We start from the raw sequence: 25,420 nt of genomic DNA on the forward strand, positions 1-25,420 counted from the left end.
AATTCTTGCTTGTGCTATTATGTAGGGATGATGCAAATGCCATCCCTACTATCTTGTTGGCTCGGCATGCCAGGTAGTTAGGGCGCTCGACTCACAATCTACGGGTCGCGGGTTCGAATCCCTATCTCACCAAACATGCTCGCCCTTTCAGCTGCGGGGGCATTATTATGTTACGGTCAATCCCACTATTTGTTGGTAAAAGAGTAGCCCAAGAGTTGGCGGTGGGTAGTGATGACTAGCTACCTTCTCTCTTGTCTTTCACTTTTAAATTAGGGACGGCTAGTGCAGATAATCTTGTGTAGCCTTGCATGAAATTCAAAACAAACTAAACCGATCGTTTTTGCATCGTTGAAAAAAAAATTAATACATATCAAATAAAAGAAATTACAATAAAAAACACTAAACATTCTTTCTGTAAATTCCTTCAGTGGGTTAGCTTTACTGGCATTACTAAACCATTACCATATCAAGTTTTTTGTCAGTATTGTACAATGGTACGTATTATTTATTAATGTTTATTATTGTACTATACTTTGTAATTTTCGTTGCTTTTGTTATGTATAGGACGTTCAATTATGCTGCTGGAACACAACTCCAACTTATATCATTATACTAATGGGGAATTGGGTCCCAAATAATGTCGTTTCCAATAACATCGCAGCTCTCATGAACGTAACGTTAATGGCGTTCGACTGTTTTTTCTAAAACAGCTTTTAAGTCATTAATATCTACATTATTAGCTGCATATTGTTTGGATTCACAAATAATAGTCTTCAATATGCATGGCTCATGTTTAACTTCTTTTTTTTTAGGGAGCCAGCCGGGTCCCCAAAACATACATTTTTAGAGGCCCGCAAGCATTTTAAGGGCCAAACCTATAGCTCATTGTAAAAAGTGGAGGTTATCAGAAAAATCACTGAATTAAATAGAGGATGTTATATAAATTGGAAGGAAACTAAAGATATCAACATATCTCAATTTATTTTGTTCTGAACTGGTACTTCGTGAAAACAAACACAACTCAAACCTTTTTTTTTCTTCATACCACTTAAATGATCTTTATTTCATATATGATATTTAATTTCTCTGTACAACATGGTATAACAGTAACTTCTTGTTGCCCTTTAATAATCAAAATAAATGTTCATAAAAATATGCATCACTGTCAATGTAATATGTCCTTTTAAAGTAGTGTCCTTTCCTAAATAAAATAAATAATGAAAGGAAATTTATATACATCAATATCAGTGTCCAATTATGTCCCAACATCCATTTCTTGGATTCTTCCTTCATCCCCTTCTTCTTCACTCAAATGCACCTGCTTCTCAATCTGTACTCTGCCAGTATTTGGTCTCCTTGAGCGAAGTATTTTTCGTGAGTTACAAAGATGGATAGCTGTTATGGGGTCAAAGTCACTTATTGGAGGTGAGTGGAGCATGACCAGAAGCTGATCAATAATCCTGTAAGCTCACAGATAAGATCTCAAGTTGGTCTTGATCATCTTCATCTTGCTGAATCCTCTCTCAGCCTCAGCAAGGTTGGCTACAACAGACAATATCAGGTCAAAGAGGCCACAGATATTAGGTAGTTCCTCCTTAATCCTAGGGATGATATCAGCCCATGGTTGGCCTTTCTTGTTATGTCTGGTGAAATTAAGTAAAGAAATAAAGGTAGAAAATGTATCAGAGACCATCATGAGAATTGCTTTATTATTCCTCTTTTCAAATCATTATTTTGTGTTAATTTATAATTATATTATTGTTGTTATTATTTCTTTTTGTTATTACAGTCTTCAAAATTGGATTCAAAAGTGTTTTTACCCTAACATGCATACGTTTATTTACAATGTACATGCAGTAAGGTAGATTCTTCAAACAACTTACAAGTTTTGTTTTTTGGAAAGTGTTAACAAAAAAAACTTGTATGTACATCTTTCAAATGTGTGAACCTTTATGTAGGCTTGGGGTCATATATAAAAAGTTAAAAAAGTAGCATTCTGATTGAAAACAGTTGTCATCTTTATAAAAGTTCAAACAATCACTATATTTCAAATTTTATAAGTGAAATTTTATATATCAGTTCCATTACACTGATACAAAAAGTTTGAATATTGTACAAAATGATGGCATTCTTATTAATGAAAGTGCAATTACTTTGAATACATCCGTGCTTTCAGAAGGTCCCACTCAACACTCATCTTCTCTTCATCAATGCCAGCTTGCTTCAAGATAGGATGGAAGTGGTTGGACAAAGTTACCACAGCATCATTTCCAAAGTCTGAAAATAAAGAGCCTTGTGTTATTCATATTCTTTCTTATATTTTATATTTATCAATATACTGCTGACTGAAAAGTATTCTTACATAAAAAAGTAAGAATGAATACTTGAGAACATTTATTATTAGTTGAGATATTTCTGATGTTAAGGACTGAATATATACACAAAAGCAGCTTATTTTATATAAATCTTTCCATTCACTTTCCTGTGCAAATAAAGTCAATCATTATTATCATTGTTTTTTTTTCTAGTTCAGATATGCTTAGATAACATTTAAATTCTTTTTGCTATAAGCTAATGTACAAAATACCATGGAATTTGACTATGTAAATAAATTCAAATTGATTTATATATTTCTTTTGGAACCTACACTACTAAAAGCTACATGCAGTATCGGTTATAGCATAGTTAACCCCTGCGTCATCTTCTGGCCAGAAGTTAAAGCTAACAATTTGCATTGCCTCCAAGACACCATTGGTAATGTCTTCAAATCGTCCATGGAGGCTCTCTTTAAGGTGATCTAGCACAGATGTCATGTCACCTTCAATATCTTCAGTTCCTATCAATTTCTCACCATTCAAATCACCATTCTTAAGACCCTATAGATGAGGAGTTGTTTTCCTTTTAGAAAAAAAAAAGTACAAGGAAAGAAGAAAAATGTGAAAAACATAAAACATGAAAGTACAAGCATGACATTGTCATAAGACAATGTTTCAGACTGGAATACATGAAATTCAATCCTAAGTAGTTTCTGATAAGATTATAAGTTTTCCACATTAATAAACAGAGTCTGTCTGATGGTCAGACTTATGATGTGAGATTGCTCTCAGCAAAGTCATTATACATGCTTTTTACTTTCTCTGAGTCAGGCTAAAATCTTCATCAAAAATTTGACACAGAATGCGATTCCATCTTACATTTTCCTCTCAAAAGAAAATCAAACCTGACATCAGATTTAATGATAAAAAATTTGTCAAAACAGAGAGACATATATGAACTTACCTGGTCTTATACTTCTGAAGAGTGATAAGAAAAGCCACAGTCGAATTCGTTTTCTGTGAAGTGAATGACACAGATGACAGTGTTACCACCACATTAAGCATAAATTGGAAGAACTTTATCATGTCTATCAGCTTTAGGAGCTTCAAGAAAGCCTTTGGCTTTGGTCTTAGCATCAGTCAAATACCCTGGTTGTGTGTTTCAAGCTATTTCAAGGATGGAAATAAACAGAATGGAGTTATAAGAGACTGATTGCAATGACGGTTACAGTTATTTAAAAAAAAATATTTAATGACATAGTCTTCAACATTCAAACTGTTCTAATTATGAAACTTGCTATGCTACAATTTTACAAATCAGTCTTTGACTAAATGATCCCAGTTTGATCCAGTTGCAATTTATCTCATATAGGTGGGATCTTCTTATTATCTGTTTAAATACAGTTTCAGATGAGGCAGCCATCTAGTTCCTCCAGCTCTCCTAGGTACTGCTACAGCGTCCTCTACTGCCTCCGTTGCTAAGTTCAATCCACTCCCTTTTTGTGAACAGTTCTGTAGAACTTGTAAATGTTGAGGAGGAATGAACTTTGTGTGACAAGTAACGGAATACTCTTCATTGCATCCTTATACGCAATTTCAAGACGATGAGCAGTGCAGTGTATGGCCAACAGAGGTGGACTGATCTGTTTCAGGTTTGCAGCTAATCCTTGATTCCTCCCGAGCATAACCGCCGCCCCATCTGATCCAAACCCAACAGACTTCCTTTGAACACAGATCTGGTCAATGCTTTCATCAAGGCTGTGATTGATTCCCCGTCTGCAGTTGCAATATTGGCCACAGCAACAAGGTCAATAGCCAATGCCCCATTGATGGCATACCGAACATACGAAATCTCTTCCTCCATCACGGATGTATTTGTTGAACCATCGCTGATCAAAGAGATGAACTTTGTTTCCCTTGTTCTTTTTTTCCCATATCAATTCTTTCCACCTAAAGACATGTAATTAACACATAAAATGAATAAAATTAGAACTTCAACTTGCACATATAAAGTAAAGAAATATAGCAAAGGTTTAACACACCAAATTTCTTTGCTTATGTTTGCTTGTTTGTAATTAAGCACAAAGTTACACAATGGGCTATCTGTGCTCTGCCCACCACGGGTATCGAAACCCGGATTCTATCGTTGTGCCACTGGGGAGCTCTTTGCTTATGATTTTTCATTTAATGTTTGTATCCATAATATATTTTCATTTCGCTGATGCAACAGTGATCTTTTCAGAGGCAGGATAGTATATGGATGTGAAATACCCCATCTCGTGGCGGAATTTGAATGAATCTTAATGAGGGACGAGCGAAAATAAAAACTTCTTTTAAAAAAATCCTTTGAGAAAGCAAGGCGATGACGTAAAGTTGTACTTCGTTATACTTAAGACATATAAGGCCGATCTGAATACTTTTATGACTCCAGCAGAATAAATCATGAACATTGCTTGTTTCGTTTCACAACTCTAAAATATTGTTTTGTTTTGATTTAAATATAAACATATAAGCGTAAGATATGTATAGTAGACAAAACACATGCATGTAGGCTATACATCTACTTATTCAGCTAGCTAGTCTGAACTAGAAGTATTGCCTAGCTGAATAAGTACATCTGAATTTCAAAGTGATCTTAGTCTACATTCAAGACCATGTTTCTAGAAAAAACAGTTGGGATAGAATCAGCATTTTGGATGGCCGTTTCCAAACGCGTTTCCGTACGTTATTCGGAAATTGCCACTTCATACAATAGTTTGTTGGGAGTTCGAATGCTGACTTGAATCATGCATAGAGAGAATAGAACGCACTGCGCTCGTTGACCTAAAGCTCTCCGGATTGGTCAATCTCGGAAACAAGCCCCTTCCCTCCGAAAAGTAATATGTGACAGTCACGTTTCGATACGCGCTTATGTTCATAGAAACTTAGAATCTGCCCAAAAGATGTTTGGAAATGCACTAAATTTATTTTTCGCCTTTCTAAACGACGTGTTAACATGTGATTTGAATCCATACTCACAAATACAAAGTAGAATACACAAATAAATTCATAATTATTTTGCAAGCTCAACTCTCATCAGCAAAAATAGTTACTAACCCTACATGGTCCCTCCATCCCAATCAGTTGATTTACTAGTCGAGGTCTGTTTGGTAGATTCTCAACTTCGTTCATGACTTCTTACAAGTTATAGGTATAGATTTAGGTGTACTGAATACTAGAATCTAGATCTTAGTCTAGCTACTGTTTTCACCGTAAATTATGTAGATAAAGGATTTACTAGCAACTTGTAACTCCATGCTTCAATTCGGTCAAATTAAAACCTGAACTTGTGAAAACTAAATAAACAAACAAAAATACTGATAAACGCCGACTTGACACCATTTGTAACTTCATGCTTCAATTCGGTCAAATTAAAACCTGAACTTGTGAAAACTACAAAAACAAACAAAAATACTGATAGACACCGACTTGACACAATTTGTAACTCCATGCTTCAATTCGGTCAAATTAAAACCTGAACTTGTGAAAACTAAATAAACAAACAAAAATACTGATAAACACCGACTTGACACCATTTTTTCTGATTATAAATAGCAAATTACAATGTTATTCCTTAAACGATTGTAAATGTATCTAGAGCTAGAGTTTAGATCTGGACACAATTCAGTGCGTCGTGCTGCATAAATTTTGTCACTATAAACCGAATTTACCAAGGTTGATAATACATCAAATGAAGTTTTGACATAGAGTCTTTATCTAGTGTCTAGTTTGCCATCAACTCAGTCATCCAATGTTTACTTGCCAGAAATTAAAATACAAAATGATATAATTTTAAATCTAACGAGCCCTCCCCTTTTTTTTAATCGCGTATGAATTCATCAACCCACATTTAATTAATATGGATTGATTGTGTCTTCAGTCAGTGCTGGTCCTTCTAAAAATGTGTCAAAAGCTTCATTTACTTCTATTTAAATACTATCAAAAAATGTCATTCAAACTAAGACTCCTGAAATAAGAGAGAAACAAGGTTTACAGAACGTTTCCTAGTATCTTGCAGACGGGACAAGGGATTTAAATTGTTGAAACATCAAAGGAAATAAAAATATATCAAAAGTTAAGTATAAAACTATTTTTACAATAAAAATAATAATTGATATGAGTTACAGCCAAATTAAAGCAAAATTCAGAATAATTACTTACTGCTGTTTGGACCCCACTTTGAAGAAAAGTAGGTCAAGTCAGAGCAAGAACGTCTTCACGCTTCCAAGTCGAAGCTTCAACTGAGGGTTTGTTTACGTGTGCACAACTGTAAACTTAACTTGGCTCGTTCCTTCTACATATGACAAATATTTTGCAGAAGTTTTAGAGTACTGTAAACAGGATAATGGGCACTAATGAGCTTATTTTGAACTACTGACCGCATGGAAGACAGCCAGTCAGAGCTTCCTATCATCCACCATCCACGCTAATGGATCGACTGTCATTTTTATAACGTACTCACAACTTAAAGTGCGAGGAATGTTTCTGGTATCTTATGGATTCGAACTTGGCTCGCCAGCTTCATAATTCTGAGCTCTATTATAGGACCAACCGCGATCTGAATCTAAGCAAACAAACAAAAATGGTAGCAAAGATTACTAAACGTTTGCATACACATCTATCATATTTACGTGAGGCGCAAATGTTACTCCAAGTTATGTACTTTCAAACGAGTTAACATAATGAATATTTTAAGACAATACTTTTATGTAAATATTAGTGTGGACTTAAAAATTAAAGTTTATATTAAAAATCAAATTTTAAATAAAGCCTAGTCTAAGCATTATATAAATACGAAAGTAAACAGATTACTGACATACAAAAGTTTACGAGTTGTGTTTTTTTTATTATTACTGCTTGAGAATAAGCCATGATGCACTGCGCCAAGAGTTTCTCGTACAAGAAAACATTACAGGATAAATTTATGATGTAGAGAGGCCTAATGCATTCTTTGATTGGCCGTAACCTCTGCTGAATATTGTAGTTTCGCCTATTCAATGCTTATCAGTACAAATTGGGCCAGCAAAACAAAGAAATACAGTTAAGCCTCTTATGTTACTATACGGTGAATTCAAAAGGACGCAAAATCCCGATAATCTTATATACACTTCACCATTATAAGAGGCTTAACTGTATTTCTGTGGTTTGCAGTCCCAAGCTGTGCTAATGAGCCTTGAATAGGCGAAACTGCGACTCATAGCAGAGGGTGCGGCCAATCAAAAAAAAGCATTAGGCCTATACGTCACAGATAATATTTTCAATTCTAACTTTGATGAAAAAGAAAATAATATTATATATATATATACTCATCAGATAATTGGTTCGCTGTATAACATTCAATAATATATTAGGCACAATGCCATAATATTATTTACTCACCTAAATTAATTTAGGTTACTCTATGGTGAATTAAAAAGGACCCAAAACCTCATAAATGAATAATGATTGATTTTATTATAACATGTTCTGTATTCTACTATTATTATTGTAAATATGGTACTGTGTTATTTCTAAGCCTGGTGTCTGTTCGAGGCTTTTCATCTTAAACCAAGTTAATAACAAACTCTTCAAATTCTGTTGATCTTGATAATTGTGGACTTTACCGTGGATCTCTTGGTTTACTATAATATGATCAAATAAACCAGTATTGCTATGGTTGCTCTCATAATTGTCTCATTTTGATAAACCATTTATTTATTCGTGTACAATAATATCATTTCATGCATTTGAAAAATCAAATGCTTCCCTTTTATAAATAGAAGTCATATTTTTCGTTTACTTATAATACGTAACTCATTTATTATGCAAATTATTACTGAATTTTTAGTCGTGTCACACGGAAAATGTTATCACTGCTAACCGAAAGCAATGCTACTTTGAATATATAAAATGTCATAACACAATAATAAAAAAAATCATTTTTCCAAAATCCGTTACACCATACCCGATGGCCATTGCCTTTTTAAAATACGTATAGTAATATATTAAATAATATTTAGATCTGCCAAGGTTGAGGAATAACTGTAAACTTTGATACCCATTACGGGTATCGGAACCCGATTTCTAGCGTTGTAAGTCCGCAGACATACCGCTGTGCCAATAGGGGGCTATTGTTTTAGGAATGAATGAATTGTTTTTAAATAGGAGAAAACTTATGTACTGTGATATTATGCAAAGTTATTCAGTGGCGTAATTAGTATCGTCAATAATAATTTGGTGTGGGTTTGTTATCTTAATCTTTGAATAGAATGGAACAACAATTGAGATTGTAACGTGGTATTACGTCATTAAACAATAGTGTAATAAAAGAATGGATAATGATAGTATTCCAACCATGCTATGTTCGCAGCATCCATTGCCGACGAGACGTTTCACTGAATCCAGAGCCCATCAGACCGGCTGAGACAATTGATGTTGTAACAAATGACTTATATAAATAGTGTTCCGACCTCAACTGTGTTTGTTGTGTTCAGCCAGCATGGTGAGCGCTGGATAAAGCGAAACGCCTCGTCGGCAATGGATGCAGTGAACATAGTGTGATTCGAATACTGTTATTATGCACTCTTCTAACTGTTAAAAATCCCTAAGGGACTAGATATAGAATGAAGTGTTAAAAATATAATACTAATGTCTAATGACAAATAAATTAATTATAATCATGCTCGAAAAAAATGTTCACACCAAAATAATGTAATAAACATCAACAACAGCTAAGCAAGAAAAACAAAAATTAGAATAAATATAACATACACCACTATATTTATTAATGTTGGTTTTCGTTTTGTGATAAAAAGAGCTTCTTCAATTTTTCTACGATTTATTGTTTTCTTTGTCAGTGATGTCAACATCTCAAAAATCAATTAAGTCATTATTTTTGACAATGTGTTCAAATACGTGAGTGGGAGATTTCAAATGTTCATTCAGTCTTGTTGAAAGTATGACGTAGTACTTTTAAGTATATAACGTGATGCTTCCTCAGACTGAGACAGAATGTCTGCAAAACTCATAGATCTTATACAAGTGTATGTACAGAGCAATAAAAGATCACGATCTAACATTCTCCAGTAAAGGGGGATCGTCTTTTCACTGCGTTTGTGCTAATACACACAGTGTTGTCTTACGTTATCAAAGAAAGGTTTTTTTCACTGTATGTTTACCATTGTTTCCAGTCTCTTTCTTTGCACAAACTCGGTTTGAGATAAATTTACTATTACTTCGAAATATCTACTGGTATAATCTTCCATTATATAGTGGACCTGTCTTATTTATTCTTTAAAAAAATCAGTTTCAACTGAAAATATCACACCATTCATTATTATTCTATTTTGTTCTGTTATCTTCTTTTTTGACACGATGGGCTTCTGTAGAAAGATTGGTATTACAGATCTTCTGTGGCTATTATACTTCTAAAATCATGTCTTTTGTTGGTCTATGTATTGAAGTTCAATATATATATAAACAGGACTAATACATTGGAGTAGCAGAGAAGACCAATAAAAGTAAGAATACGGGAGAAGAGTAAACATTCAATAATACTGATCTATTTGCAATATCTCGTCAGATAAGAAGGACATACATAATATACATACTATAATTGGATATAGACCATCTACGAGAAAAAGTATGTTTGTTTGAATTTCGCGCAACCTAGCCGTCCCTAATTTAGCAGTGAAAGACTATAGAGAAGGCAGCTAGTCATCAACACCCATCGCCAACTCTTGGGCTACTCTTTTACCAACGAATTTGGTGTTGACCGTCACATTATAATGCCCCCGCGGCTGAAAGGGCGAGCCTGTTTGGTGGGACGGGGATTCGAACCTGCGACCCTCAGACAAAAGAAAGAGAAAAATAATTATTATATATCTGCTTAACTGATAACATATTCAATTACAGAAGTCGGTAAAACCTTGATATCCTTCCTGAAACTATTCAGATAGTTGATTCAAAGTCCTAAGGGGGAAGACCCCAGACGAGATAATACACCCATCCTTCTAGCGAAAATCCCGGCTTCTACAGTGGATTAGTAGCTGAAACAGGATCTAAAGTAATTAGTATCTAGTAACCAAAAAAGTAACTAATTAATAATTATATTTAGGTGATCGTATATGGTACTAACTACGAAATTTTATTATAACCTCTAAAGAAAGAATTATATTTTGTTTTCACGTTCTTATGCAGTAGCATCGTATTATTAATTTGTAGTTATTTTAAACACGTTTTTTAAGATGTTTTTCTTGATGATATTACAGATTTCTTTCATTTTCACCAAAGATAGAACTGAAAACAATTTCTGACGCAGAAGCCTAATATAGCTGTGCTGGTGAACCTTGAATAGGCGAAACTACATTGCACAGCAGTGGGTGCAGCAAATCAAAATACATATTAGGCTTTCACGTCACATTTTATCATTTAAATTTTGTCTTTGGTTAAAAAAAAACAATCTGTAAATCATCATCAAACAGTCAGTCTATTATATCATATCGAATAATAAACTTGGCGCAATGCCAGAATATTATTCACATAATTAAATTCACTTAGGTTACTAACTGGTAAGTTAAACGGAATTAAAAACACCAAAAAGATGTTTTCTTCTTTCATTTTTATAACATGAACACTTGTTCTTTATATATAATTATATGGTACAAGTTTTAACAACGGGAGTTATTGTAAGGGTTTTGCTGACGAAAACGTTCTTCAAACAAGGATTTTCTGTGACGTAACAAAAATAACTATAACCTAATTGAGAATGTTTTGATACATAAAGAGTTTGGACTAACTGATCAGTGACGGAGTGAACATAGAATAATTCAAGAGAATCTTTAGGAGAAATCAAAGTGAGTCCATACTAGTTAGTGTGTTAGGCTACTGGCTTAGCATAAGTTGAAGACAGAAAATAGAAAACATTTTGTCCTCAGGTCTTTTAGTCATTGAACCTGGGCGAATAAGACTAGATATAATTAAAGGCGTGATTATTTAAAATAAATTATCTGCTTTAATACTTAAAACGGAACTTCAGCAAGTTACTTTGCTTGTTTGTGAAACTTAAAATACGTGATTTGTACATCATAATGGTTTGCAATATCCTATTTTTACAGTGACTTAATGTGACTTCTTAATTTACAATTCATCTCAAAAATCCGTGTTTCTCTTCCACAAAGTGTGAAAAATCTTGAGTTCTGCCTTAATTGCATTGTGCCTTTTATCTCGTTGTATAAATGTATTCTGCATTTCAGGTCAAAACTTTTTGAATTACCAGTTTTACATGTAGATTTTTCTCTTCCGGTTCAAATGCAAATTTTTAGTAACCTGCTACATATTCACCAACTTCAATTAAAAAAAAATCTTCAATTGACAAAATTGTCTTTAGATATATCTTTCCAAAAACCATAATGTTTTATCTGACCGTCTTTCATAAGCCACGTTTTCATACTTCATCAACTCTTACTACTACCTTATTGTGCTCTCCTTCCTAAACTTTGTAGTTCATGAAGCACTATGTATTATACGATCATCCTTCTTAAACTGTTTTCAATAACGCTCATTGCGTTATTTGGTTATCTTTCCTAAACTATACCCTTAAACATCTTTCTTAAACTATTCCCTCAATAACCTTTCCTAAACTATTCCCTCAATCATCTTTCCTAAACTATATCCTCAACCACCTTTTTCTAAATTCTTCCCTCAAAGATCTTTCCTAAACTATACCCTCAACCATCTTTCCTAAAATATTCCCTCAACCATCTTTCCTAAATTATAGCCTCGACCATCTTTCCTAAAATATTCCCTCAATCATCTTTCCTAAACTATATCCTCAACCATCTTTTGCTAAACTCTTCCCTCAACAATCTTTCCTAAACTATATCTTCAACCATCTTTCCCAAACTCTTCCCTCAACCATCTTTCCTAACCTATATCTTCAACCATCTTTCCCAAACTCTTCCCTCAACCATCTTTCCTAAACTATATCTTCAACCATCTTTCCCAAACTCTTCCCTCAACCATCTTTCCTAAACTATACCTTCAATGAACCGTGCTGCATTATTTGGTTATCTTTTTTCATCCATACCTACCATATTTCATGACAGTTTTAAGTTATTTTTCATGAAGTATGTTTTATATAAATCGTGCGTATTACTGCACCATCTTTCATCATCAGTGGTCCATTGCCCTCCGTAAGTGATAAGTACTGTATTGTTTGTGTCATTTCACACAAAACTGACATTTTAAGATGAGAAATAAATAATAATAAATTACACAAAAAGCCTAAGGCAATGTTATTATTATTATTATCATTTTTAACGTTTTAAGTAAGCAAGAATTTTTAAAGACTGACTATTTTTTAATTCAATGATATATTCATATCTCAGCTGTGAGTTTGTGAATAAAACTATATAATAAGTGAATAAAAATTAAAGAATTAGATAAAAAAGGGTGTTTGTGTATTTATCATTTCCCGGAAAGAATTTCGGTTTTTAATGAGCTTTCTCACTCACATGTATTAAATTAGGCCCACCCTCACATAACTACCTATTAATTTTTTCTTATTTTTGTTTTCTATATTCGCAGTGAATAATGTGTCGTCAAACATGAAAACTCGTGGTAACGAGTCGCGCGGCCAAGGAAAAAGTAAGCACGCGCGCCCCAAAAAATGCAGCCATTACCAAGTCTTTTTACACGACGTGATTGTGTACAAACTCGGCCCCTCAGAAACTCACCCATTGTAACAGCTATACCTTAGATATTTTAGATTGTAAACCATGAAGACATTAGTAGTTAGCGCATCAAAAAATAAAACGAATTTTTGGAACCATTACTGAGATACAACCTAGCCGAATCTCATCGTATTGTTCGTTTTCTTTTCTTTTTCTCTTCATTTTCACAAACCCAATTCGTTTTTGGAGCGCACGTTTAATTTTCAAACCTCAGCGTCATCTCAACTTAGGTCACTACTTCCTTCGTGCTCACTCAACTGGCAATAGCGATTGCGGCTCGAGACAATGAGTTTTATAGCCCAAAAGGGCCAGTTTTATCTAAAGCAAAATATTGATATATGATTATATTTTAACTTTACAGGGGTAAATAATAATATTATTTTTCTCATTGTGCAAAATTTCGTGGAAGTATAACGAGTAGGTTTCGTGTAAAATGTTTGGCTTTATATTTCTCGTGTACCACAACCTCCCCTCCCACCCACACACACATATCTCCCATTGTAAAATTTTAAATCGCCCTTGCTAATGGATGGCATTTAGGCTGGCATCCGATGTAAACACGCGAGACTCGCGAAGTTTAATTATTTGCTGACAGTTATTACTTCTTTGTCCAAGCTAATAAGTTTATTTGCAAGTTTCATTCATAAGCCTATATACTCGTGCGCAACTGTAGCTCGCGCTAGATATATAACCATAAGACTCGTTTGTTTTCCAGTATTATTCACTACTAGATGGAGTACCTGTACGTTGGACGGGGGAAATAAAAACTCGTTTGTAACAAAGGGTAGGAATTTGTGCTTCTATTTTTTTTTTTCTTAACATAATAAACATTAAAAGCGTAATATAAATACATAAAGATACCAATACTGAAAAAAAAAGAAGAAATACTGTTTTCAATAATTATATCAATATGAAATTAGATGGAGAGTCCAACCTCCTCCTCATGACCTTCCTCGTGTCATCCTGTATCACTGTGTCAAGTTTGGTGCTGATTGATCAAGAAATGTGGAAACGTATAAAGAACAGATATGAAATGATAGATATACGACCGTATATTTTTTCCCGGACACACACTTTGCTTCATATAGTACATTCACTATATGAGGGGTGTGTGTTTACTATCGACAGTTTATTCACATGTACCGACTAATATTAATGCTTTGTAAGTGGTTTTGGCCAGAATTGTCTAAGTTTTAACTATTAATCACAATGGAAGTGTGGTATTAACTTGTTGTGTGTGCCTAGTGCTAACATTATCAAGGATGTTTTCTTGTTAAATACATGTATAACAAAGGTATATGTGTATAGTTAGCTATATAGGTATTAAAAACATGTATTTGCAGCTGTCACAGGATGGTGATTTCTATTGAGCAATGACGGGCTGCTATTGGAAGCTTTAGAGTTTCCTTAAGATTTGTACTTGCAAGCATGATAATATGGCTGCTGGTCATCACTGTATGCCACCCACATGGCGAAGTACATGGAATATTATAGCAACGAGTACTTTATTGATGGTGCCGGTTTTGTTGTGGCAACATTGAGAGTAACCCTGGCCCAGGTCTGTATATAATTTGTTCTAATTGTAAAAGCAATATACATGTTAAAAAGTTAGTATGCTCGTGTGGAAATGTTGTTCGAAAAGCGAATAGTAAGAAAATATGTAGTAACTTAAATGTATCTGCCAATTTTACAATAGATATTAGCTTTAACATGTCTTCTGGTTGTCCAGCTGGCATAGAAAATGATGCTGTTTTGAATTATCGATGTCCAGTTCACACAATATATGAATCCCCAGGTTGTAATACATTAACTGGACATCCAGTTGCCACTGCTAAGTGTAGCTTAGATCCGTATCCTTGTTAGCATGATGCAACCAAACAAACACTAACACATGAGCATACTTTAAGCCAACCTGTTCAAACATCTTCCAATTGTGCTAATCGTAGTGCAGTGGTGAACAGTAGTAGGAGGCAAAAGTATAAAGCAAACACGGAGACAAAAAGGCTTAGATCACTTCAGTACTATTACTCTCAGCCTCATATAAAAAGTATTAGACGTAAGTATTATTAAAGTAATTCAAGCTCAATACTAACATCTCATAGTAATCTATCTCTGGTAAAGTGTCTTGCATTGGATAGTTATTAAAGTAATTCATCTCTGGTAAAGTGCCTTGCATTGGATAGCTATTAAAGTAATCCATCTCTGGTAAAGTGTCTTGCATTGGATAGTTATTAAAGTAATCCATCTCTGGTAAAGTGTCTTGCATTGGATAGCTATTAAAGTAACCCATCTCCGGTAAAGCGTCGAGCACGGGATAACTATTATACAAATCCATCACATTTGAAGCTATATGCTAAAGATAGGTGTGATGCTAATCCTGAACCTGTACGTATTAGGATGAAGGGAGCATGTCATGAAGACCCGACTGTAAGGATTCGCAAGCAGCATGCTTATGCTGCCAACCCTGATCCTGATCGTTTAATAGCTAAAGCCTATTATGAAGAAAACAGTGCAGCTAGAAGAATCAAAATGTTAGAAGCCTATTTATTACAAACACCATGAGGTTAGTAAAGACAAGAAAATCGACACATATATAAAATCAAGTGAAAAACTGCTATTCAAGCGTCGATTCACGAAATTAATTGTAAATTCAAGTTGTAAGAAGTATAAAGGATGTGCCATGAGAAAACTTTTGCAGTTAAGCATTTTACAGCACAGCATTTGGTAAAATCTTTATTGCAATATCGAGAGACTTACCAGCGTGAATTCCTTAAAAATGTTTAACATTTACGGAGTATGGTGTTGGCGTCATTGTGCAAGGTCTCTGAAGCAACTTCTAACAGTGAGAAGATACACAAACTTTTGTATGGAGAAAGCTTACGCACTTCTAATACCGAGTCTTTTTCCCAGAAACGTCTTACTACAGTGCTGCTTTTGACAAAAATGGAAACGTCCTTTACAGTAAGTTTCCTTTATACAACAAGGGGTCCTTGTGGGAGTGGTGCTACTACTTAGAAGTTTCTGAATTGTGCAAAATTCCAATGCTTGAAGTAACTGAAGATATCTGCACCATATTCACTAACTTTAGTAAGTGTATTCCACTAGAAGCCAGGCAATATGTTCAGCATGATCCATATCTACGAGGGTACAACAGACAATGCCACTTTGATTCAAATTACTATTTTTACATCGTCTTGCACCTCATTGTCCTAACATCAGGGAGATAATCAATATATTATACAGTGTCAGAATGGCTGATTAAAAATTTGTGGCATTGACCCTGCACTACATAGATGTGACGTATGTGCATTGCAAGAAATTGCAAAAGAACAGAAAGTAAATAAAAAACCGTGTGAAGCTATGGATGAAAGAAAACTTCTTGAAACCTTCAAAACAACTTTTACCTTGTATCACAAGAAGTGTTTAGAGCATGCTGAGTCATGTAACAAACTATGTTACAAACGTGAATGTGTACAACTGGATCACTGCACCCAACTGATCACTTGTGACGATTGGGAATGGCCGGTGCAGTATATAGAACAACATCCTGCTCCTAATGATTGGTTGCCTACGGAACACACGTGTAGGCATTGTATAGAGAAATTCCATGGAGGAATACTTCCATTGCACTGCATGTGAAATGGATAAAATGTTTGATTCAGTTCCTTCAGAAATTACTCAGCTGAATAAATATGAAAAAATATTGATTCAATGAGCAAAAACCTTCCAGGTTGTAAACAAAATGAGGATGATGGCTGGAAAATGATTACCTCCTATTCACACGGTCAGCAAGGTATGGGGTTCAATGTTTCATATCCCTTTGTCCTTGCAACATACCTTAAAAAGGCTACCCAAGCCTGAAGAACCTATTCCAGAGCATTGAGAGCTATTTGTATTGTTGGGCAGCATATCTAGTCACAAAAATGTAGTTTGGCAGGATATGATTGACATGCATAATTTGTATTCAGCTCTTTTCAAGTTGAAAGAAATCAATCAATTATATCAAAACAGTAATTTAACAAAATCAGCATCAGGGTAAGGATTAGACCAGTGTTTCCAAACCTGGGCGTTTCTAAAATCCAGGGGGCAGTAAACTTTGAGGGGCGGCAAGGGAGAAGATAGAAAAGTTTTGAGGGTTTCAAAGGCTATATTTGTTAAAATTAAACCGTAAGAAATAGGGGATTTTCTTTCAACACATTTGAGCAAAAATCATTGTGTGTGTGTGAGTATTTGTGGCAAGCAACGCCCACCCCAATGGTTCTCGTCCATTCGTTGAGCATATCTCTTTTGGCGTCACTTTCGGTACTTCTATTAAAATTTATTAGGTGGGAGTATGAGCACTCATTGTTTGGTGGAGGGGGCCCTGCAGCAAAAAAGGTTGGTAACACCAGATTAGACGAAAGGATAACCGAATTTGTTACTGTAGAACCCAACATTGATACTAGTAAAGGTTTGCAGTCATAGTTAAGGAGCACCACATTATAACTCAGTTGCCTGATTGTATCCTTCTTGGATTGATACTTATCATCCCAACAGACCACCTGAGCTTGAGGATACTAATCTATATGATTTTCTATCCTGGTATGATATTGTGAACAAGCAGCCTAGTGATAGTTGATACTAGTGAAGTTAAAATTGCTGTAGACCAGGACAATGATGCTGAAGCAAATTATGAGCAATCTCCTGACAGAGAACGCATGGTCAGAAGAATTGCACAAGAAGAAGGAGCAGAGGTGTATCAAACTATACTATACAGATACTACATGCTCCTAGGGAGAATGAAAAGGCAACTGATCTTTACCAATGCTACATATTAATGAACCTGCCCTAGATTCACACTGCAAGCAGTTGGATGTATTGTGTTTCTCAGACCCCTATCCACATTATTGGGCTTACCATTGTATGGGACAGATCCAGGTACTGTATTACGATTGGTTGATGTAAACACGGTTTGCAGTCATAGCGTTAAGGAGCACCACATTATATCAGGGTTGCATGAGGATTCTGAAGATGTGTTTTATCCTTCTTGGATTAATACTTATCATCATAACAGACCACCTGAACTTGAGGATACTAATCTATATGATATTGTGAACAAGCAGCCTAGTGATAATGCTACATTCTATCTTATGTTTGGTCGCTTCTTTAAAAAAAAGGATACATCCATACATAATCAGCATTATAGATATAATCCACAACAAGACCCAGAGAAATACTCCTATTCCATGTTGTTGTTCAAGCCCTGAAGAAAATGCGATAGCCTAATGGCAGGCTCCTCCAATTGCAATGAGCCATTTAATGCTTCTAAAAATAGCCTGCTGGGTGATTTTAAACACCATGACCAATTGTCTCGTTTGCAAGAAGCGGGCATTAAAGTACGTGAACTAATTCAAGAACAGTGAGCAGAGGTGGAAGCTGAAAAACAGCAAATCAATGGCCTTCCTGCTAGTGGTCCATTGCACTATGTTGTTACTGAGGCATATGATGCTAAAGTAGAATTCGAATATATCATTCACCATGATGAACAAGTAGATGTGAATGAGATGATTGGGAAGTTGAATGAGGACCAACTGAGGGTGCTCAACAAGGTCAAGACTACCATAGAGGTCCGGGTTGCGATGCCAAGATACTTGGGTGTTTTTAGTGGGTATGGTGGTGCTGGCAAGAGTTTTTTAATAAAAACTGTTAAAGTATGGTTTCAATCAACACTGGTAAAGATATTGCCATTGCACCACCCACATATATTTCTGCATTTAACATTAATGAGTTAACTATTCACCGACTGCTGATGCTGCCAGTGGAACATTGAAAGACACCAAAGTATTGGCCCATGTCTGATAATGTTCTGAAAATTGTGGGTGAAAAGTTGTGTAATGTTACTTTATTCATCATTAACGAGATATCCGTGGTCAGTAATGTGACTTTAATGTACATATATCTTCACATTACTGAGATTTTTTCAAACTGAGGAAGCTAAAGGTAGATTGTTTGATCAACGAAACTTATTTTTAGGAGACCTGTTACAGGTACTGCTAGTGTTTGAAGGTTCAGTGTATACTCCTTTCTCATCAGAGGCTGCTCAAAAGCTCTATAAACTTGTGAAGTAGTTTGTTTTCCTGTCATGAGGTGCTGATAAATATGCGACAGAAATAAGAGCAAGGCTTTGTATCTATGGTATCCAGAATTCGTTTTGGTCATATTACTACCAATGATCCCAGGATGCTGGAAGAGCATAAGTTGTGTTTCAATGTTGACGGCGTATTTGGAAGAATGAATGTTACCAACCAGACACATTTGTGATGAGGTAAACAAAGACTCTGCTGTGATGGAATATGTTTATCTTCAGCAGAAATTTCGACCCATGTCCCCATCGTTAACTTCCTACAAGAAGAGGTCCAAAGCTATTCCCAACAGACAGTGGTGTGCAACAAAATCAGCATTGATAATTCATAAGCAACCTTGTAATCATGAAGCAGAATTGTTAACTTTTTTAGAAATAGTAATGGATTATCAAGCTATTCTAATAACATACTACAAGGCATTCTTTATAGGAAAGCTATGCACAACAAACATATGAATCTATTAATCAAATGAATCTATTAAACAGTTGACCAAGAACTATGAAAGTATTGATCACACAGCTTTTGATTGCACCAGTATTTGTTATGAGCTTGGTGACCCATTTGATGCACACTGTCAATAGAATCTTGTACATTTTCTTCAAGCACTTGTGCACCATTATACTAGCCTTCTTCTTTGATAAACCATTTTGTCACCACAGAAACTTTATACACATAATGTAACAAAATTACTGTCATAGACAAGGAACAAACACTCATAAATATTTCGGTTCATGATCCTCAAAAGAGCAAAAGAATTGATGATATGCTTGGACAGAGCAAGATATTAAATTGTGTAACAATCGTAACGCACCACTCAGATTGCGCACTTGGCTTGGTAGTGCTCAACAGTTAGCTGTATTTAAACTTGATGATTGGAAAAGTTACAACAGGTAGTGGTAAGGTAAGGCGAAAACTAATATCTACTCTGTGCTGAGTAGTTCAATTAACGTAGATAATTGCATGTTTAAATTGAAATCAAATGTTCACTACAGGCAAAACAAGAAGGCTGGTATTGGTTTTTGTGTGATTTCAGCAAATAGAAAATGGATTCACTATAATTATCAAACTTTAGCAACTGTATCTTGTCCCAAAGGGACAAAAGACTTATACTTAGTTTTTATATGAGAGCATTTCTAGCATTGGCAAGAACTCATTGTCAGTACCTGTACAATGTGCTAAATTGTGAGATGTAGAATTACCAGTGATCAATGATGCTTTAAAAAAGGTTAGTAACAACTTTAAAACAGGCAAATTGCAGCATAGATTAACATAAATTGAACCATTTGTTAAATCTGTTCCACCTATAAAAAAAACCACGAACTAAAGTAGCACTATCTGGTGTTTTTACTTTTAAAGAAAATGGATTCTTGGATATGAATCGTAAAGAGTAAATCTAAAGTAGCTTAGTTCACTACAGCTACTTACAAAGACTGCGAAACAATTGCTGTTGCTATACCCATTGTGCCAATAACTGAATGGCCTGATTATCCTGTTGATGAGGAATGACAGAGACAAGCTTGTAATTTACTAGACCTGAGGTTTGTGCGTCCATTTCAACATATATCAGGTAGATCAGAAATCATTCTAATTCTACCAAATGCTCTATCTTTAAAAAGGGTGATGGGAATTGCCATTCTCAAACTATATCTTATATACTAATTGGCTCTGAAGAGCATCATTTTGAAGCTCTATTGTTGCTCACATGCTAAGCATACCTGAATTAGTAAGTGGCATTGGGGATGATGGTCGCCAAAACTACTTAAATCGATATAATGGTGGCTACGACAGTGTTGAGTAGTATATTGCGCAGAATCAGATGGCTGTTGATGGGACATGGAGCACTGATTTTGAACTGTCTGTTTTAGCTCATTTTTTTGGATATACTGTTGTACTCTTACAAGCATGGAGAATATTGGATTGCTTGTTTTTCTCATGGGAGTAACAGAACTATACCAGAAAATGTACATTTTAAGTCAATGTACATATATTACACAGGTGTCCACTTTGATGTGGTTACCAGAGTATGTGCATCACAATCATTTGCGTGATTTTCTTTGTCTTGATGGTGCTATTTTTTGCAATATTTTCAGTGCATGTGTGATGAACTAATTTTACTGGAGAAAAACTTAATTTGTTTTCATATTGATTATTTGCTTCTAATTGTTTGCATTGTTTCTTGGGTTGTAATTATCAACTAGCAGAGGATTGAAAGGTATTGTGTGCCTGTTTACTATCATTATTTAAGAATTGTCAAGCTAGAGGTTAATGGTGAATTCTATATGATGTACAGTATGAGATAAATTGGATACATAGTTTAAAACTTCTTTCTAAATAAAGTAAACTCTTTAAAATTATTTTGTTATCATGTTTCTCAATTTTATTGACGAAAGCACAAGTATGAGTTACATGTCATTTGGGCGCTTTTTTGGCAGTACTAACATACACATAATCATACTAAAAAGAGGTCATAAGGTCCTCCCCTTTCCTGTTGTTGAGTCTTTACGGAAGAGCAAAGTTTGTTGTAAAGTACAAAGCTGACCAATCGGGCCTGGATTAATGAACAATCTAACAAGGCTTTAGTTTAGGGAGCTCAAAAGAGTCGGTAAAAACGTTTTTTTGTAATCAGTGACAATGATTGCTGTTCATAATTCATAATTTTAATTTTCCGATCCTTTCATGAATTGACTAGTTTTAAGTTACTGTCTACGAATAGACAGATCAAATATAAAGTTGTTCTTTTAATATATATATATATATATATATATAATATAAAGTTATTATTTTACAAAATATACATATTGCATATGAATAAATATTTTGTTCTGTTGCTGTACTGTATTTGTTTGTCTAATCTGGAATGTTGAAATACAACTACTTCATATGTATTATAGAATTATAGATATATAGATATAGATAAGAGCCTTAAGACCAATCGCGACGTGAGAGTCTTATCGATCGTTCTAGAACCCACAAGAAACACACCACTAGTATATTAACGGTTAACAGTATTTCCTATACGCTGAATCCGAAAATTATATCCATTTTTCTCCATCGCGTACAGATTCCTCACAAATTGACATATGTTCTTTTATATAAGTGAATCATTTTCATTGAAATCGGGTCACATTTTGTTATGCTTAACATGTTGACAACATGTTCTGTTGTAAATTGTTGACAGTTTCTCTAGACCAATCGCGACGTTGAGTCTTATCGATCGTTCTAGAACACACGAGAAACACACCGCTAGTGGTTAACAGGCCGAAGATCTGTGACATCTATATTTATTTCCCTATAATTGTAGTTACGAATAATGCAACCACCCTTTAGTTCAAACAAATTATATTGGATGTTTCTCCCCTAGTCGGTAATTCTTAACTTAAGTTTGTCAGGCACATTGGGTTTACCCGCAATTGCGGGGGCATACTTACACCACTGACCACGCAATATCGTAGGTTTTAAAATGACCTTTTTATAACTCTTTGGCTTAATGGCTTAAATACTGTAGCACAGTGCATACAGCTTACCAGATAAAGTTAATCATACAAAAAATAAGAATAGATAGATAACAGATAGCCAGCTAGATATTTTAAGCTGTTTGTTGTTTTACGTTTATAGAAAACCTTTGAACTGTAGTATTGATTATCCTTTGCGCTTTTGCGAAGTAGGAAAATCCAGTATAAGATACTAAATTATTATGTATGTAAGACACTTTGCTGTTAGGTTAGACGTAAAAGTATAGATTTGATGAGACATGAAAGTTGTTGCGAAAGTGTGTGTCTGATAAAATTTATTGTTTAGGAACGAAATCAAAATTGGTGAATTGAATTTGGATTCCGTCAGGTTTCAAGTGTTTGTTTTTTAATGATTTTATTTAAAAAATACTTCTGACAGTCTATTTATTGATTGTAACAAATTAACAAACAAGTTACTGGGTTATGAAACTACTAACAACTAATAATGTTGTATAGCATTATTGAGCATTTATTTTCTAATGCACAGGGTTATTTAGATATTGTATTATTAACCGAACAATGCTGTTTTTCTTTGGGTGTTCGTGAAAGAAAATCGCTAACGTTACATATTATTAACACGTAGGTCGGACTACCGAACATCGTTAATTAAGGTCAAGTACCGCTTTCGAGGGTACTTTATTCATAATGATTGTAGTGTATTACCAAAAGCGTGGATAAGTATTTTGTTTGACTCCTGCAAGGAGCACAATCAATCACAGAAGCCGATTTGTTATTCTCAGCTGAGAACTAATAACATTATAAAAAAAAAAGGAAGAAAAACAAAGCATAAAATCTCGTGTAAAAAATTCGCTGCTGTGGCTAGACAACCTAGACTATGAATAACCCGTATAATAATGCCATGCCTCCGGGAGAGTTTGCGTTCGCCTGCACTGTGTAGTATGCTTAGTGTTCGGAACAGCCCCTAGCGTCAGGGTGTTTTTAGACAGACAAGGCCTAGCTAGGTTTGATGTCTTGCACGTGGAGAGTATATATATCCAGCCCAAAACATAAGCAGGTACTTTCTGAATTTCGTTGGTGAGTATGAAAAATAAAAGAGCCGAGCCTATTGTAGGCTTGCCGCTGTTATTTCATCATTAAACTTTTCATAAACAATTTTATGACTTGAATATTTTTGTTGATTTTTTTTATTTCAAAATTTGATTCATAGTTGTTTCAAGTACAATATCATGATTAAAGTCACAGTTACTATCATTATATTCAAATATTTTTGGATATCGTCACTTCATAAGTGTATAATTCTCATAGCCCCGCCATTCTTAAAAGATAGAAAAGCGTTCTAGCTTGTTTTGTATAAGTAATATTTGAAACCGTTTATACTTGGTAAAACTCCATAATTACGGAATTGACTGCTAATTTACCATTAGGTGACTCTAGAAAACTAAATAAAAACATAGAAAAGCAGTCACAAAATGACATTTAGGGAGGATTACTAGAAAATGTAACACTATCATAAGTTGGAGTATTTAATGACATTGGTTCTCTCGAGTCTAACTGCTCTTGTTTTTTAGCATTTAAGATAGTCTAAACCCAGCAATACATTGTATTTCTTCACTTGTAGAACTATCTTTTAATGCTGTTTGATCACTTAGATATTAAGCTTTGTTTTCATATATTTTCTCTTCTTGCATTTGAAATTAAAAGCTTGAGAACATACTTGTAACCGGAAGTGAATCTAACGAAATCCTAGTCATTCTTCGAACGAGACTGTTCACCTATACAAGTTGATATATATCATTTGTTTGTATCAGAGCAAAGCCACAGTGGGCTAACTGCTGTAATCCACCATGGGAAATGGAGCCCCATATTTTTTCGTAGACTTACCGCCGTCCCACCGGGGGACTATGTATACTATTTTGTTTCTTTATTAAACTACGTAAAAATATTCAAAGAACAGTACATTCCCCAGTCTAGCCTTAACTACACGACATGAAAATGTAAAGGCCAAATTAGCATCCTATGAAGTTTTTCTTACAGTGTATTAAAATGCTCCGACTCAATTCCTACAGTAATCTTACATATATTATAAGGAAGGAGGATAACAACTTCTAAAGATTGATTGAAGTCCCCATTTACGGTTTATTACGATATTTAAAAAATATATTTAAAATCCTGGGTCTTAGTTATTTTCATTAAAATTGTCTAATATTAGGTATCGATAATGTTAAGTTATTCCGGAAATTATCGAAACGGAAAATTTACATCAACATTTTCTTCAAAGACTGTGAAAAATTGTAGAAAATCAAGTACATTTTCTACATGAGTAATGAATCTTTCCTCCTGAGATTCGATTCCCCATGATAGACCACTGTGTAGCTTTGCACGAAAAGCAACAAGCAATCATATTAGTATAACAGTTAGAGCACAATTCAGGTCCATTACACTAAATCTAATATGGTTATATACATAGCATACATCTCTGATGACATTTTCCCCAGAAATGTCCTATTATTGTGCAGTTTTCATTGGATTTACCACAAAATTATATGATTTTCAATAAACGAACCTTCCTTTATTATGTATCATAAGAATGAGTCTTAACATGGCGTCTATGGTAAATTGTAAAATACAGCCAATTTGGTCACTTAATTTAAACTGTTTGATTGGTGGTTGGTAAGTATTAGGACGTCAAGAAATTAATGTCGCCAAAAGACGTACGTCACGTATAATAGTTAAACGAACCGCCTAAACGTCACGTTATT

The 25,420-nt window shown here is 34.6% G+C and overlaps 1 protein-coding gene and 1 long non-coding RNA gene across 10 annotated transcripts in view; one reads left to right on the forward strand and one right to left on the reverse strand.

Moving 5' to 3' along the window:
• LOC106464052 (protein FAM184A-like) overlaps positions 1 to 25,420 on the forward strand; it is a 128,267-nt gene that overhangs the window by 45,139 nt on the left and 57,708 nt on the right. The gene's annotated exons all lie outside the window — the stretch shown is intronic.
• On the reverse strand, positions 400 to 7,483 carry LOC111086915. Of its 4 annotated transcripts, XR_002611630.1 has the most exons (5): positions 6,516 to 7,483; positions 3,280 to 4,265; positions 2,648 to 2,898; positions 2,154 to 2,277; positions 400 to 1,643 (listed from the first exon to the last, which is right to left on the reverse strand). It is a non-coding gene; the product is annotated as an uncharacterized LOC111086915 (long non-coding RNA). The 4 variants fall into 4 exon arrangements; XR_002611629.1 differs by having other exon boundaries at positions 2,154 to 2,898; positions 3,280 to 3,482; XR_002611628.1 differs by lacking the exon at positions 2,648 to 2,898.

Source organism: Limulus polyphemus, unplaced genomic scaffold, assembly GCF_000517525.1.
Source record: "Limulus polyphemus unplaced genomic scaffold, Limulus_polyphemus-2.1.2 Scaffold1549, whole genome shotgun sequence".
Lineage (NCBI taxonomy): Eukaryota > Metazoa > Arthropoda > Merostomata > Xiphosura > Limulidae > Limulus > Limulus polyphemus.